The sequence below is a fragment of the Mastomys coucha genome, unplaced genomic scaffold, assembly GCF_008632895.1.
Source record: "Mastomys coucha isolate ucsf_1 unplaced genomic scaffold, UCSF_Mcou_1 pScaffold21, whole genome shotgun sequence".
In the NCBI taxonomy this organism is placed as follows: Eukaryota; Metazoa; Chordata; class Mammalia; order Rodentia; family Muridae; genus Mastomys; species Mastomys coucha.
Genome location: NW_022196904.1, coordinates 63,791,014 through 63,805,294, shown reverse-complemented (window position 1 = coordinate 63,805,294; position 14,281 = coordinate 63,791,014).

Below are 14,281 nucleotides of genomic sequence, written 5' to 3'. Positions count from 1 at the left end.
AAAAAAAAAAAAAAAAAAAAAAAAAGACTTATCAATGAGCACTGTTTGTTGATTCCTGATTTTTTGTTATTGTTATGGGGTATGTGTGTGTGTGTGTGTGTGTGTGTGTGTGTGTGTGTGTGTGTTTCCCCCTCTTTGATTTGCTCGTCTGGGATTATTTACTCCTTGTGGAGTTTCCGTGTGTGTAGTTATCCCCTTCAGGTTGAAGTTTTCTTTCTAGTGCCTTCTGTAAAACTGGATTTGTAAATAGATACTGCGTAAATTTGGGTTTTATCATGGAATATGATCCTTTCTCTATTGTGATTGAGAGGTTTTCTGGGTATAGTGGTCTAGCCTGGCATCTGTGGTCTCTTAGAGTTTGTAGGACATCCATCCAGACCCTTCTCCCTTTTGGAGTCTCCATGAGGTCAGTTGTTAGTCTAAAGGATCAGCCTTTATGTTACTTGGTCTTTTTCCCTTGCAGCTTTTAATATTCTTTCTTTGTTCAGTACGTTTAGCAGTTTCATTATGTGCCAAGTGAACTTTCTCTTCTGGGCTAGTCTATTTGGTGTTCTGTATGGTTTTTTGTACTTTAATAGGTATCTCCTTCAGGTTAGGAAATTTTCTTCTATGATTTTTACTGCAAATGATTTCTGTGCCTTTGACCTGTTTCTTGTGTTTCTTCTCCTTTCTCTCTTCCTATTATTCTTAGATTTGGTCTTCTCATAGTGTCCCAGATTTCCAGGATGTTTTGTGCCAGGATTCTTTTTCTAGATGTAACATTTTCTGTGAACAACGTATCCATTTCTTCTATTATGTCTTCGATGTATGAGATCCTTTCTTCCATCTCATATTCTATTGATAAAGCTGACATCTGAGGTTCCTGTTCAAGTTCTTAATTTTTTTTTTATTTCCAGATTTCCTTCAGTTTGTGTTTTCTTTATCAGTTTCTATTCCATCTTCATGTCTTGAACTGTTTGATTCATTCCCTTACATTGTTTGTGTTTTCATAGATTTATTTAATGGCTTTATTCATTTCCTCTTTAACTACCTCTACATATTCATGAAGACTATTTTGAAGTCCTTATCTTCTGCTTCAGCTCGGTTGCAGTACTCAGGATCTACTATGGTAAGGTTGCTGGGCTCTGTGGAGACCTGTGGAGGTCTTGGCAGTACCAGGGCCAGCAAAGGAACAATTCCTGTGAGTGGAGAAGGAAATCCAGTTCAGCACAGCTCGGTAGCTTGTCTTGGTTCAAACTTCGAGACTCTGACACTGGACAGTTTATTTTAGGCATATTTAAATACAGCACAATTTGGAAAAGACGTTTCCTGGTATAACTTAATCGGGTATGCACAATGAGGCATAATTACATCAAAACTCTTCTCAAAGTACATGTCACTTCTTCCAAGAAGATGGATTCTAAATATAGGCTACATGTGTTAACTTGAGGGAGGATCTAGTGTGGTCTCATACAGATAGCACAGAAGTCACCTAGGCCATTAAATACCCCAGCACTGCTTTGGGGATTCTGGAGGAGCTAGGTGTGGCCTGGCCCTACAGATAGTTCAGGGATCACCTAGGCTATTCATCACCTCCATTGCCAATCTTCTGGGTGGACAACAGGCTATACATCTCTTCCTTTAAAGTGTCATCCCCACATGTTTAACATTCCTGGTTTTCCCTAGTCTTCTCTGTGAGAGCAAGGACCTTTGTGTTCCCAGCAGAGATATATTGTTCTGGCTATGTTTGCGTTTTTTACCCTGGCTTCTAAGCATTTGGATTTCAGGAGATTATAATTCTAGATGCTGGTGTCTGGTCTTGCCTTTGTTGGGTAGGTGTTTTGTTCCTTGGTTTCTGTTTTCCTCTCTAGTTCTTAGGAGCATGCAGTGGCTGTGCTTTGCCTGTTAAAGAGTGCTTCTGGGATTCTCCTCTCTCTCTCCCTCTCTCAACTACTTCTCTAGCACCACACTTACCTGCCTACCTCTATGTCCCCACCATGATAATGAACTAATCCTCTGAAACTGTAAACAAGTCCCCCAGTTAAATTATTTCCTTTAATGACTAAAACGGGGAGAGAAAAGGTTTTTCAGAAAGCGGGGAAGAGAGAGCTGGGCTATATGGGCTGCAAGCCTCAGTCCAACAGGCAAGAAACTAAACTGAGTCTTGTAGGTAAAAAGCCCAAGATCAATTCTAGAGCTTGAAATCCCACCAATCCCTGAGCTCAAGAACCCACCAATACCTGAGCTTGAAACCCCACCAATCCCTAAGCTTAAAACCTTACCAATCCCTAAGCTTAAAACCCTACCAATTCCCTAAATTCAAAATCCCACCAATCCCTTGGTTTGCCCCAAGCTCAGGACTTGAAATCCCACTAATCCTCACCCTATAAATCTCTACCCTAGAAAACTCTACCCCCAACAATATACCCCCTATATAAAATCCGCCTCTCACTCAGTTCTTTGCTGCTTCTCTCCTGATCAGAAGCAGCTTGTGGTTTTCCCAATAAATCTCTTGTATAACGTTGATTATGTGGCGTGGCTTTGTGGTATTCCTTGGATCCAGACTGCCATGCTATCTTTCTCTTCAGAACTGTAACACTTGCACTAGGCATACCTTTTCCCTCAGAGCTATAACACTTACAAGTTTGACTGTAGAGCCAAAGTTAAAATCAACTCCCCCTACCCCCAGAAAACTCTGGTTAGGAGATGTCATTGTCCAGCATCCACACTGTCTCTTCTGTCATTGGACATTAGCGGCCATTACCATCACCTCTACTGAGAGAATAACTTCTGGACCACTAATGAATTGCATCACTTGCTTAAAGGCAGAGGCCATGGTTGCAGCATCCAAGGGCTGACCCAAATGTCACATCAGTATGCTACCTGCTCCAATAAGAGGAAATGATAGCTCCAAACCCCTTGTCTTTCTGTTGGGAGATAAGTCCTCTTTCATCAAGGCTCACACAACTGGAGAGGCACTCAAAATAAGGACATCTCTGTGTGTGTGTTAACTAGAAGTGAGAAATAGCCACTTTAACACTAAGGGAAATTCTTCAGTAATTATTCAAATCAGACCAGGATAAATGGACAGAAATAAAGAGATGTATGTATATTTCCGTAAGCACAATAAACACAATAGAAGTGATTTAATTCCAGTATGCCACTGGATTGAACCTCTTTTAGGCTTCAGTTTTCTATGAAGTAGGGATACTGAAAGGACCTATGTCATAAGAGTATTTCAAGGCTAAGTGAGTTAATTCTTCAGCATGCTTAGCACATTATCTAAGAAATGCTAATTGCATAGCAAGTACTAACTATTGACGAGCTATCAGAGCAATAAACAAAAAGTTCATTGAGACAGCAGAGAGCCTTTGATTGTAAATTGTCTCTCTACCCTCTAAGGCTTGTTGGGTATCCAAGGGAGGGAGCTGTGACATCCTGCCTGGAACACTTCCAGGAGGCAGTAACTGAGGCACAAACCTGGACTCCTTAGGTAATGAGATCCAAGCCACCTTTGAATTCACAACAGGAACAGCCAGTGACTATCTCTCACTTCATATTGGCTGACTGAGCTCTGAAGAAATGAGTCTTAGGCAAACTGCCTAACCCTCTGGAAGGCAGACATTGTCCATTTTCTAGGACTTAGCAGGGGAAGGCACCAAAGCAATAACAAAAGCTTGGATGGAAATATACCAACATATTAATGGCATGTCTCCCAAGCATGTGATTATGGGACTTCCATGTCTCCTTCTTTTCCTTATCTGAGGGCTGAGGATAGAGCTCAGGATGACAGAACTTGCCTAGCAAGTATCAAGCACTAGTCTTAATTGCTAGGATGAGAATAGACTTTTCTTACATCTTAATTTCGTAACTTTTACATGCCCTGTATATTTTCATCTTGATTGATTTGTTGCCTAAAATAGTGAGAATCATCTTCTTGGTTTTGTTTGTTTTTGAAACTGGGTTTTATGTATGCTAGGCTGGCACCAAACTTATACACTGCTGTAAATGACTTTGAGCTATTGATCCCCAGGCCACTGTTTCACGTATGCTGGCATTCAGGTGTGCCGTTACCCCCAGTTTTATGCAGTGCCAGTGAACAATACCATGAATTTTTGGTAAACTCTCTACCAACTGAGCTACACTGCCATCACCGTCCTCCTTTTCATATAATTCTGGGAAGAAGTTCACCAAGATGGCCAGGAAAGTCACCTGGCCAGTGGAGCTGGCATGGCCCCGCTACTTCTCAGCTCATACATCAATGGAAGAGAGAGTACTGTGGTACAGGATAATAGATAAACGCACTTGGTATGAAAGCCAGGTAACCTGAGTTTGATCGATGAACATAAAGGTAGAAGGAAGAAAAAGCTGACTTTACAAACTTGTCCTCTGAGTTCCATGAGTATACCCAACACAGATGTCATGCTTCAAGAGGAGGTGAGAAGTTCAATGTTATCTCAGCTATATGTTGAGTTTGAAACTAACTCGGGCTATGTGGCACTGTCTAAATAAGTAAAAAGAGAAGAACAGAGCAGTGCTGGTGTAGTGGAAGAACCTTCCAGAACTCTAATCAAAGTCTTTAACAGGGTTCAGTTCTTTTTTTTTTTTTAAGATATTCATTTTATGTATATGAGTACACTGCCACGGTCTTCAGACACACCAGAAGAGGACATCAGATCCCATTGCAGATGGTTGTGAGCCACCATGTGGTTGCCGGGAATTGAACTCAGGACCTCTGGAAGAACAGTGGGTGCTTTGAACCAGTGAGCCATCTCTCCAGCCCAGGGTTCAATTCTAAGATGCATATATTGAACACCAGTGAAATCCTATGCTCACACAACTGTAATCCCAGCTCTTGACGGGTGTCTTCATTAGTATCTATTGCTGGGAAGAGACACCATGGCCAAGGCAACTCTACAAGAGGAAAGCCTTTCATTGGGGCTGGCTTTCAGTTTCAGAGGCTTAGTCCATTATCGTCATGGTGAGGAGCATGGCAGCAGGCAGGCAGGCATGGTGCTGAAGAGGCAGCTGGGAGTTTTATTTTTACATGCTTATCCTCAGACAGACCGAGACAGAAAGAAGGACTAAGCGTATGAGCCTATGGGGACCATTCTCATTCACCATAGCAGGTATAGACAAGAGGATCAACTAACCAGGGCTCATAGGGGCTCACATAAACTGAAACTACAATCAGGGGCCTGTATGGGTCTCACCTAGGTTCTCTGCATCTGTTATAGTTGTGTAGTTTGATGTTCTTGTGGGAATCCTAACAGCAGAAGTAGGGGCTGTCTCTGACTCTTTTGTCTCTTGCCTGCTTTGGGGACCCTTATCCTCCTACTGGGTTACCTCACCCAGCCTTACCAGGAGAGGGTGTCTAATCTTATTGCAACTTGATATGCCATGTTTACTTGATATCCCTGGAAGGCCTGCCCTTTTCTGAAGCAAAACAGGGGAAGCGAGGTGGGAGGGGTGGACTGGAAAGAGAGGAGGGAGGGATATAATATGTAAGAGAAGAATAATTTGTTTAAAAATCCTTGTCTCAAAAAAAAATGGGAAAAATGGGTGAGGGGGGAGAAGAAAGGAAGGGCAGAAGAAGGGAGAAAGGGAGGGAAGAAATTCCAAGGAGTTTGATGAAAGACATATGAGAGAGAGAGAAAGAGAGAGAGAGAGAGAGGAGAGGAGAGAGAGCCTGCAAGACAGTTCAGCAGAGAAAAAGCTTGCCACACCTGAGTTCAATTTCCAGAATACACATAAAGGTGGAAGGAAGCCTCACCTTCATAATCCACAGTTAGCCTATGACCTCTACACAACATGCTACGACACACACTAGACACAAAAAAATAATTTTTTAGTTAGTGACGAGAGGTGTCGAGAATGGACTGCCCTTCCTCTCCAGAGAAGATTGAGTCACATCTCAGAATTGGTCACATCTGAAGGACAGGACACACATGGAGGATGGGCTCAGCCTGCACTTGCTTTTATGATCTCCTGGTCTGGGGAGCTGACGGGGCACCAGCTGCAGCTCATTTTACTCCCTGCTAGCAATGAGAGGATTATCATATGATATTCATGTCGGGTTTTATAAATAATTCATCTTTTTCATCACTAAAGTAAAATAGCCTGAAGCTAGAATGTTTAAAAGAAACGTCAGTGCCTTATTCATGAAATAATAACATGCCGGTTTGCAGTTTGCCAGAGTCCTGTATTGAAAATATGCCTCGGTCCAGGTCTATTTTTACCCTAGAAAAGGCTTTGGACCGCCTTCCCTCCGTGGCACCTGATAAGGGCTGTGTTATGTTTTCTCCATAACGGGGCTTCCCAAACTGGTTACCTTCGCGCATGGAAATCTGAAAGGTGATGGCAGTTAGGCATGTTTATGAAAGAAAGCTAAGCCCAAAATACAAAAATAGCTTTTTTATAACTCCATGAGAATAAATTATAAACAAAAGATAACACAGTCTCTGGTCCAACCCAGCCAAGGGAAATGAGGCCACAGGTTGTTGATGTTCCCGTGAGTCTGTTTCCCAAGGCTGACCCGCAACATCTCCCTGCACAGGAAGAGTGACTCTGCGTACCGGAAGTTACCGTCATACTTGTGGATTTCCTCTTCCCACTCAGTATCATGCACTGGCTCTTAAACAAGGATTCTTCATGCGGTTCTCTAGGATGATTTGTAAAGTATCAAGAAGTGTTTGTCAAAATATATTAAAACATGTTGGTGACTCTTCCCAGGACAAAGAGTTTCCGTGGAGATCAGAAAATCTCAAGCAAACCAGGCCCATCTTGTCACCGTGCAAAGAGAGATTGTGGGCTCCTGGGACAAGGGCAGGAAAGAGAATGTAACTGTACTGGTTTTATATGGTGGAAACATTTAACAATATGTGTTGTCTGTTCAGAAAATTGAGTTTGGGTCAGGTATGGTAACATTACCCGTAATATCAGCGCTGGGGAAGCTGAAGCCGGAGGATAGCGTGTTTGAAGCTGGCATAAGGCCTTACAGGAAGTCCAAAGGCCAGTCTGAGCATATAAACATGATCCTGTCTCAAAAAACTAAGGAAGAGAACAGTGGGGCTGGTGAGATGGCTCAGCGGTTAAGAGTACTGACTGCTATTCCGGAGGTCATGAGTCCAAATCCCAGAAACCACATGGTGGCTCACAACCATCCGTAATGAGAAACAAATTAAAAAAAAAAAAAAAAACCCACAGCCCAGCAGTGGTGGCCCACGCCTTTAATCCCAGCACTTGGGAGGCAGAGGCAGGTGGATTTCTGAGTTTGCGACCAGCCTAGTCTACCGAATGAGTGGACCGGAGCGAGCAGGACCAGAGCAACAGAGCAAGAGGGGGGAAGAAAGGGAAGGGGGAAAACAGAAAAGAAAGAAAAAAAAAACAGTGGTAGAGTTCTTATCTAATGTGCCAATGACCTGACTTCTATCCACACCACCTTGAAAAGGAATTATGGTGCTCTGTCAGGTCAGTGACATGACTACTTTATTATTAATATTTTATTCTTTATGTGCTTCATCTTCCCGTCTATCTTCGTACCGTATATATTCAGTGCTTACAGAAGCTAGAAGAGGGCATTGGATCTTGTAAGCCTCCATGTGGGTGCTGGGAATCAAACCCAGGACCTGTCAAAAACGCAGCCTGTGCTCTTAAGCACTGAGCCATCTCTCCAGCCTGGAAACTATTCAAACCAACAGATCTCTCAGAACTGTGAACAGCATTTTAGACTCCTACAAAGTCGATATTATTGCACTTAAAATTGCTTTATTATTTCATCTGTTCCTAATATTTATCTTCCAAAGGATTGTATTTAAAAAAAAAAAAATGTAGCCAGGCATGGTGGCATAAACCTTTAATCCCAGCACTTGGGAGGCAGAGGCAGGTAGATCTGAGTTCAAGGTCAGCCTGGTCTACACAGTGAGTTCCAGGACAGCTGGGACCTCACAGAGAAACCCTGTTTAAAAAAAAAAAAAAAAAAAAAAAAAAAAAAAAAAAAAAAAAAAAAAAAAAAAAAAAAACAGCTAAATGCTAGCACATGCCTGCAATCCCAGCATGTGGGAGACTGAGGTGAGGCAGGAGGATCATCCATTGTAAGCAAGCTCAGACTGCAATACCCCGGTTCAAAACAAAACAAAGCCAAACAGAATGGAATTGGAATTTGTGCACAGCCCTTTGTCACTCAAACTTACAACCCTAGAAGGCCATCAAGACTCGGTTTTGTTCCATTTTAAGGATTAGAGTATGAGAGCCCAACTTGCTTGGGGTTGGGCAGGAGTTTGCGATGGAGCCTTCTGCCCATCCCCCACCCCAGCCCCATTGCCCTGCCTCTTTCTACTGGCCCACTCTACATCTGGTTAGTATTGTCAAGCCATGGAAACAGCCGGCTACGGCCAAAGAGAAATATTTCTTTCAGTTTCTCAAGTGTCTCCTAGGAGAGCTGCAGACAGCTGGTGATGACATAATGTTGGCTGACAAGAGCCTTCTTGGCCAACGGAGCCACAGCCATGGCTGCCACCCACAGGGCGGCTCTTCAGGGGACTTCCACGGGGCACAGAGTCCTGAGGTTCGCAACACAGGGAGGGCCCGGGCTCTGAGTGAGGGGCACACCATCTGTCCACAGTTCCTTTCACAGCTCTGCGTTTTTCTCACACACATCAAAGTTGTTTCCGAGTGAGAGGCGAGGACCAGCTGGGCAGAATTAGGCTGCAGCCTGCTTCCCCCACTCCCGCCGCCCACCCCCCAGAAAAGCTGAGGGTGAGGAGCAGGGCAGTTCATCCTCCAGATGGCTCAGTGTTTAATTAACACTGACAGCAGCTCGGACCTCAACTCGCCCACGTAAACGCACCAGCTGTTGTGTCTGTGCTCCAGGTTCCAAGTGGGAGTCACCCCAGGTAGAGAAACATCTCCATCCCTCTCTCAGCTGGGGCTCCCATACAGCATCATCAACCTGGCAGCCAAAGCCCAAACTAGACTACGAGATTGCATGGATTCATGCTTAATTCCCAAGCAGAGCTTAGGCCTCGGAAAGATAGAGGGGACATGGAAAAGATAGACTGATCCAGCCCTGAGCTAGCTTCCTCCCATTGCCCACAGTGGAACCCACTACGGGTGCATTTAGGCCTCAGTCAGGAGCCATTGAGTACCTAAAAAGCACTACCCAGCAATTCTGCACGGTTTTTTCTTGTTCCTTTCTGCCCTTGGAAGCACACCACCCTGCTACAGCCCAGCCCCCCACTCAAACTTTCGCTCTAGGTTGTTGTATCCACCTCCTCCCCTCATCTGTTCATTCCAGAGATGACCTCAATCTCCGTTTTCAACTGAATTTGATTGTTTTAAGAGAAAAATATCCACTCCAACTTTGCATGTCTTCTACCTTGCTGTCAACATTTCTGTCCAATCCTTCCCTAAACCTCTAGGTGGCATTTGAAGATAGCATGGCCTCTTGCCAGGGGGCCTTCTTGACTCCCTGATAGTTGGAGTAGCTTTCTCTGGACTTTTCCACCTTCTCCTATGACCACTCCCTCTGGGCTGTGGAATAGCCTCTTCTGGGGCTTTATCTCGGTCCCCAAGAGTTCTTGCCTAGACTCTCTCACTCTGCCCTGCTCGCTATATCTTCAACCATGGCTTTCTTTCAAGTGACTCTCATTTTACCCCAAGACCTTCTTCAAGCACTCCTGGTTGCAATAAGCTTCTGCATTTTAATGTCTCAATTCACATTGCCATAGCACAGGAGAACATTGTAATGATACAAAGGGTATTGTTATGGCACAATAGGGCATTGTGATAGTACAGCGTGGTATTATGATGTCACAAGTCAGCATTCTGGTGGCACAGTGAAGGAATGTGATAGCACAATGCAACACTATGATATCACCATTCAATATTGTGATGGTACAACAGAGCATTGTTCACAATTATGACTTCATGATGCAACACGGTGATCTCATAATACAGCACTGAAATGTCACGATGCTATATTGTGATGCCATAACTCAGCATTATGATGGCAAACAGAAGAACTGTGACAGCATGATTCAGCACTGGGATACAATGGAGCTATGTGATGTTAAAATGGAATTTTGTAATGTCATAATGGGCATTGCAGTAGCACAATAAGGCATTGTGGTGGTACATTACATCATTTTGATGTCACAAGTCAGCACTGTAATATCACAATTCAGAATTGAAATGGCATAGTGGAGCATTATGACTTCACAGTGCAATATAGTGATGTCATACTATTGTACTAAGATATCACAGTGCCTCGATGTGATGACACAAGGGAACATTGTGACATCACAATTTTGTATCATAATGTCATAATGAAACATTATGATGTTATAATTCAGCATGGTGAATGTTATAATTCAGTAATGGTATATTATGCAGTCTCAAGAGAACATTGTGCTGTCACAGTACAGCATTTGTGATACCTCAATGCAACCCCATGATTTCACAGTAGAACATTGTGATACCACAATGCAGTTTTTTTTTTTAATGACATCTGGGAGCCATGTGGTGTCACAATTCATCACTGTGTTGTCACAATTGAACCTTGTGCAAGCACACTTTAACATTGTGAAGGTACCATAGAACATTCAAATGTCACAGTGAAGCATTGTGGTGAAACAAGGAGGCATTGGAATGTCACAACTCAACACTTTAGTGAATTAATGGAACACTGTAATATCACCTAGTGTAAGGAGAAACAGATTGAGTGATGCTCTGCTCTGTGAGTATAGCAGTATGTCATTAGGAGTCATTTTATTACTATTGCTACTGACTAATTTCATAATGCTGAAAGGTGCTAGGGCTAAATTACTAAGCAAAGCAATTATCAACCTTACCCAGCTGGGAACCCCATCAGTTACAGTTACAAGCAGCCTTGTAAGATACACCCATTGGCGAAATGATGGGTATATCAAATCCTGATGCCCAGACCAATTAATTCAAATCTTCATTGATGGAGCCAGGCACTGGCACACTTAAATGTTATGGGATTAACCACTCAACTTCTGACTGGATCTAATACCCACCCCACAAAATGGAATCCATGCCTTGCACTGTTAATAGGGACACAAACTCATGATTAGGTAGATTATGGGCCCTAGGGTAGAACGTACTGCTCTTAGTCTCCTAAATGCACATAGCATTAAACCAGCCCCTAGTGACATCATTATACCCATAGATTAGCACAGCTTTCAGTCTGTATCAGAGAAGCTACTGTTTGCAGCAGAGACATAGAGACCCACAACTGCTCAACATGTAGAGAATAAAAGGCTATTGAATACCAGCCCTAAAGCGAACCTCTATATCATACATAGTCCCCCACAAGGCTCAGAGATCATCACAAAGGAAGAATCAGGATATTAAAAGCCAGAAGCAAACGAAGGTCGCAGCATGGGAGATGGAAGCGGTCAAGATGCCCCACGTGGCGCTGAGGGGCTATTGGCCCTTAATGGCTGCTAGAAGAAGCTGAGTCAGCTTTCTTCGAGGTTGCTGCCCTGGGAGGCTACCCGTGCTGCCGGAGATGACCCTACACTCATCCATGGACATACTGACACCCCGAAGTGGACTTAGTGGGTTTAAAAATAATTTGAGCTAGAGAGATGGCTCAGCAGTTATGAGCACTGGCTGCTTTTCTAGAAGATCCAGGTTCAACTCCCAGCACCCACATGGCAGCTCACGCCTGTTTGTAATTCCAGTTCCAGGGTTTCTGACACCCTCACAAAGACAAACAAGCAGGCAAAACAATAATGTAGATTATATATATATTACATATGTATATATATTACTTTTAAAAAAAACAAAGAAGGGAGTAGTCATGGGTAGAAGAGAAATTGGAGGAGAGGGAATAGAGAATGGACTTGATCAGAACACACTATATACACAAATGAAATTCTCAAACAATAAGAAACATCCTTAAAAAAAAAATGGTTCCAGGCAATGGAATAACCTATTAGTATCATCGTGTTTCTTTAGAATTCACATCTACCTGATAAGATTGGCAAACAGGAACTCTGCCTTGGGCATCCCCTCGTCTCTGATGCTGTACACATCTGTGTAATGCATACTCAATGGAGAACTGCTGACTCTGCTGCCACAGGAGGGCTGGAGTCATGATTCACAGCCTATCCCCCAGCTCTGTGATCCTGGGCAACCTTCATTTGTGCATTTATTTATTTATCACCAAAATAATTCAAGGTAAGCCTCTGGCTGCCAGTAAACCCCTGTTTCCTCCTTTATAGAATGGAAGCAAATCAGTTAAGAAGAGCCACAGTGGAGAACAAACACGGGGACAGTAGTTAAGACACAATGCTTGGCATCTAACAAGCTTTCAGCGAATTTTACATCTGTACAGTTAGCACAGAACATTCAATTGAGGTTGGGTCCCTTCTCTCCTCTGTCTTCCATAAATAAATTAATTTAGGTCTCTTAAATGTAATTATACCACAGAAATGGCATCTCTTGGGCCGCAGTGGACCACCTAGGTTACACATTAGAATCCCCTGGAGAGCTTTTACAAACCCTGGTGCCCAGCCCCAGACCAATTAATGCGAATCTTCCTTGATGGAGCTGTGCATCAGCACACTTAAATAGCTCCCCTGGTGACTCTAATAGGCAACCAGGTTGAGAACTTCTGCCTCCAGGCACTGGGTTTTGTTGCTCTTTACCTCTTAATTGCGGTCTTTCCAAGTAGTTATCCCAAATCTAGCTGTTGTCAACATTAAAGTGTTGAAGTCCCCTACCTCTCCTTTCAATGTTTGTCTTGGAGGCAAGTGCTGGAGAATTCTCTGTGCACCTGAAATAGCAAAATTGCCTCTCCACTTAATCATTTCTGCTCCTAACCTCCATCTCCAGCAGCAGCCTTAACACCTGGCTCTCACTGATCCAGGCCCTTCAGGAGCTTCAGGTTTAAATGTGGGGAAGTGTTAGAGGTCACTTCACTGGATCATCTTTAAAAAAACAAAAAAAATAGATGATTCTGTTTTCTAGCCAGTCCTCAATTTAGGGTGCACAGACACGTAGCAGGATTTTACCTGTCCAATTAACTTAAATATTAATACAACAAGAAGTCTGTGATTGGACAGGGAAAAGGGAGGCAGAGCTAAGAGTTGCAGAGACAGGGAGTGACACAGGAGAAGAGGAGGAGGAAAATGGAGGATGAACAGGACAATTCAGATTCTGTGTGGCTTTAAATAACCACAGATAGCTATAATACCATATAGGGATAGAATAACTGGGATAACTTGTCTAATCTAGGTGGGCAGCTTGTAACAGTATCAGTTGGCTCTGAAATTATTATGTAGCATCTTGTGAATTGAGAATTTATTCATATATAAATCTGACTGGTTAATTATAAGCTTCTAGAGTTTTGATTTTACTGGGTTACTGGGAATTGTGACAGCTAACCGCAAGGAGGGGGGTCATTGCATGGGGCTGGTGTGGCAACGATCCACCAAGGGAACTTAGCCAGTTGAGTCTCAGGAGCTCCAGGCCAGAGAATCTGTCGAGATGAGAATACCCTGCTGGAGCCATGTGGCCCACCAGTGCCCAGCGTAACGTAGGAACTTGCCGTTCCTTTAAATATTTCCCACAGCATGGACACCTGGTGTTCTCCGGGAATCTCAGTTCTGTACAAGGATTTTATTTACATGTTTGGGCTTTTTTTAAATATTTAAGTCAGAAATGGTGGCACATGCCTATAATCCTAGCACTTGGGAGGCTGAGGCAGGAGGATTGCTTTGAGTTCCAGGCTAGCCTGGGCTATATAATGAGTTCCCTGCCTCATGCGGGAGAGGGCTGATTGTGGAGATGGCTCACTTATTAAGCTTTGGTGATTAGGAGCTGTGCAAGCACACAGACCCTAGTTTGAATCCCCAATATCTATGTCAAAAGTTGGGCATGGCTACACATGCATGTAATCCCAGGAGCATTGGAAGGCAGGCTCAGGTAGATCCTATAAGCTTACTGGCCAAGCAGCCTAACAAAAATGTCAAACTTACAGTTCAATGAAAGATTCTCAAGGGATTAATATAGAGAACTATAAAAGATATCCAGTGTCCTCCTGGCGTCTACATGTGCACACATGGCCATAACCACCCACATACATATGTACATTACTACATACATACTATAGATGTATGCAACACACACATATGCAAAGGACCCTAAAATAAAATAAAATGTGGGTGTGTCAACTGATGACATGACTACCCCATGGTATGGTTAAGGGGAAAAGTTTTTTTGTTTTTTGTTTTGTTTTGATTTTTGTTCTTATGGGTTTGGAGGGGGGGGG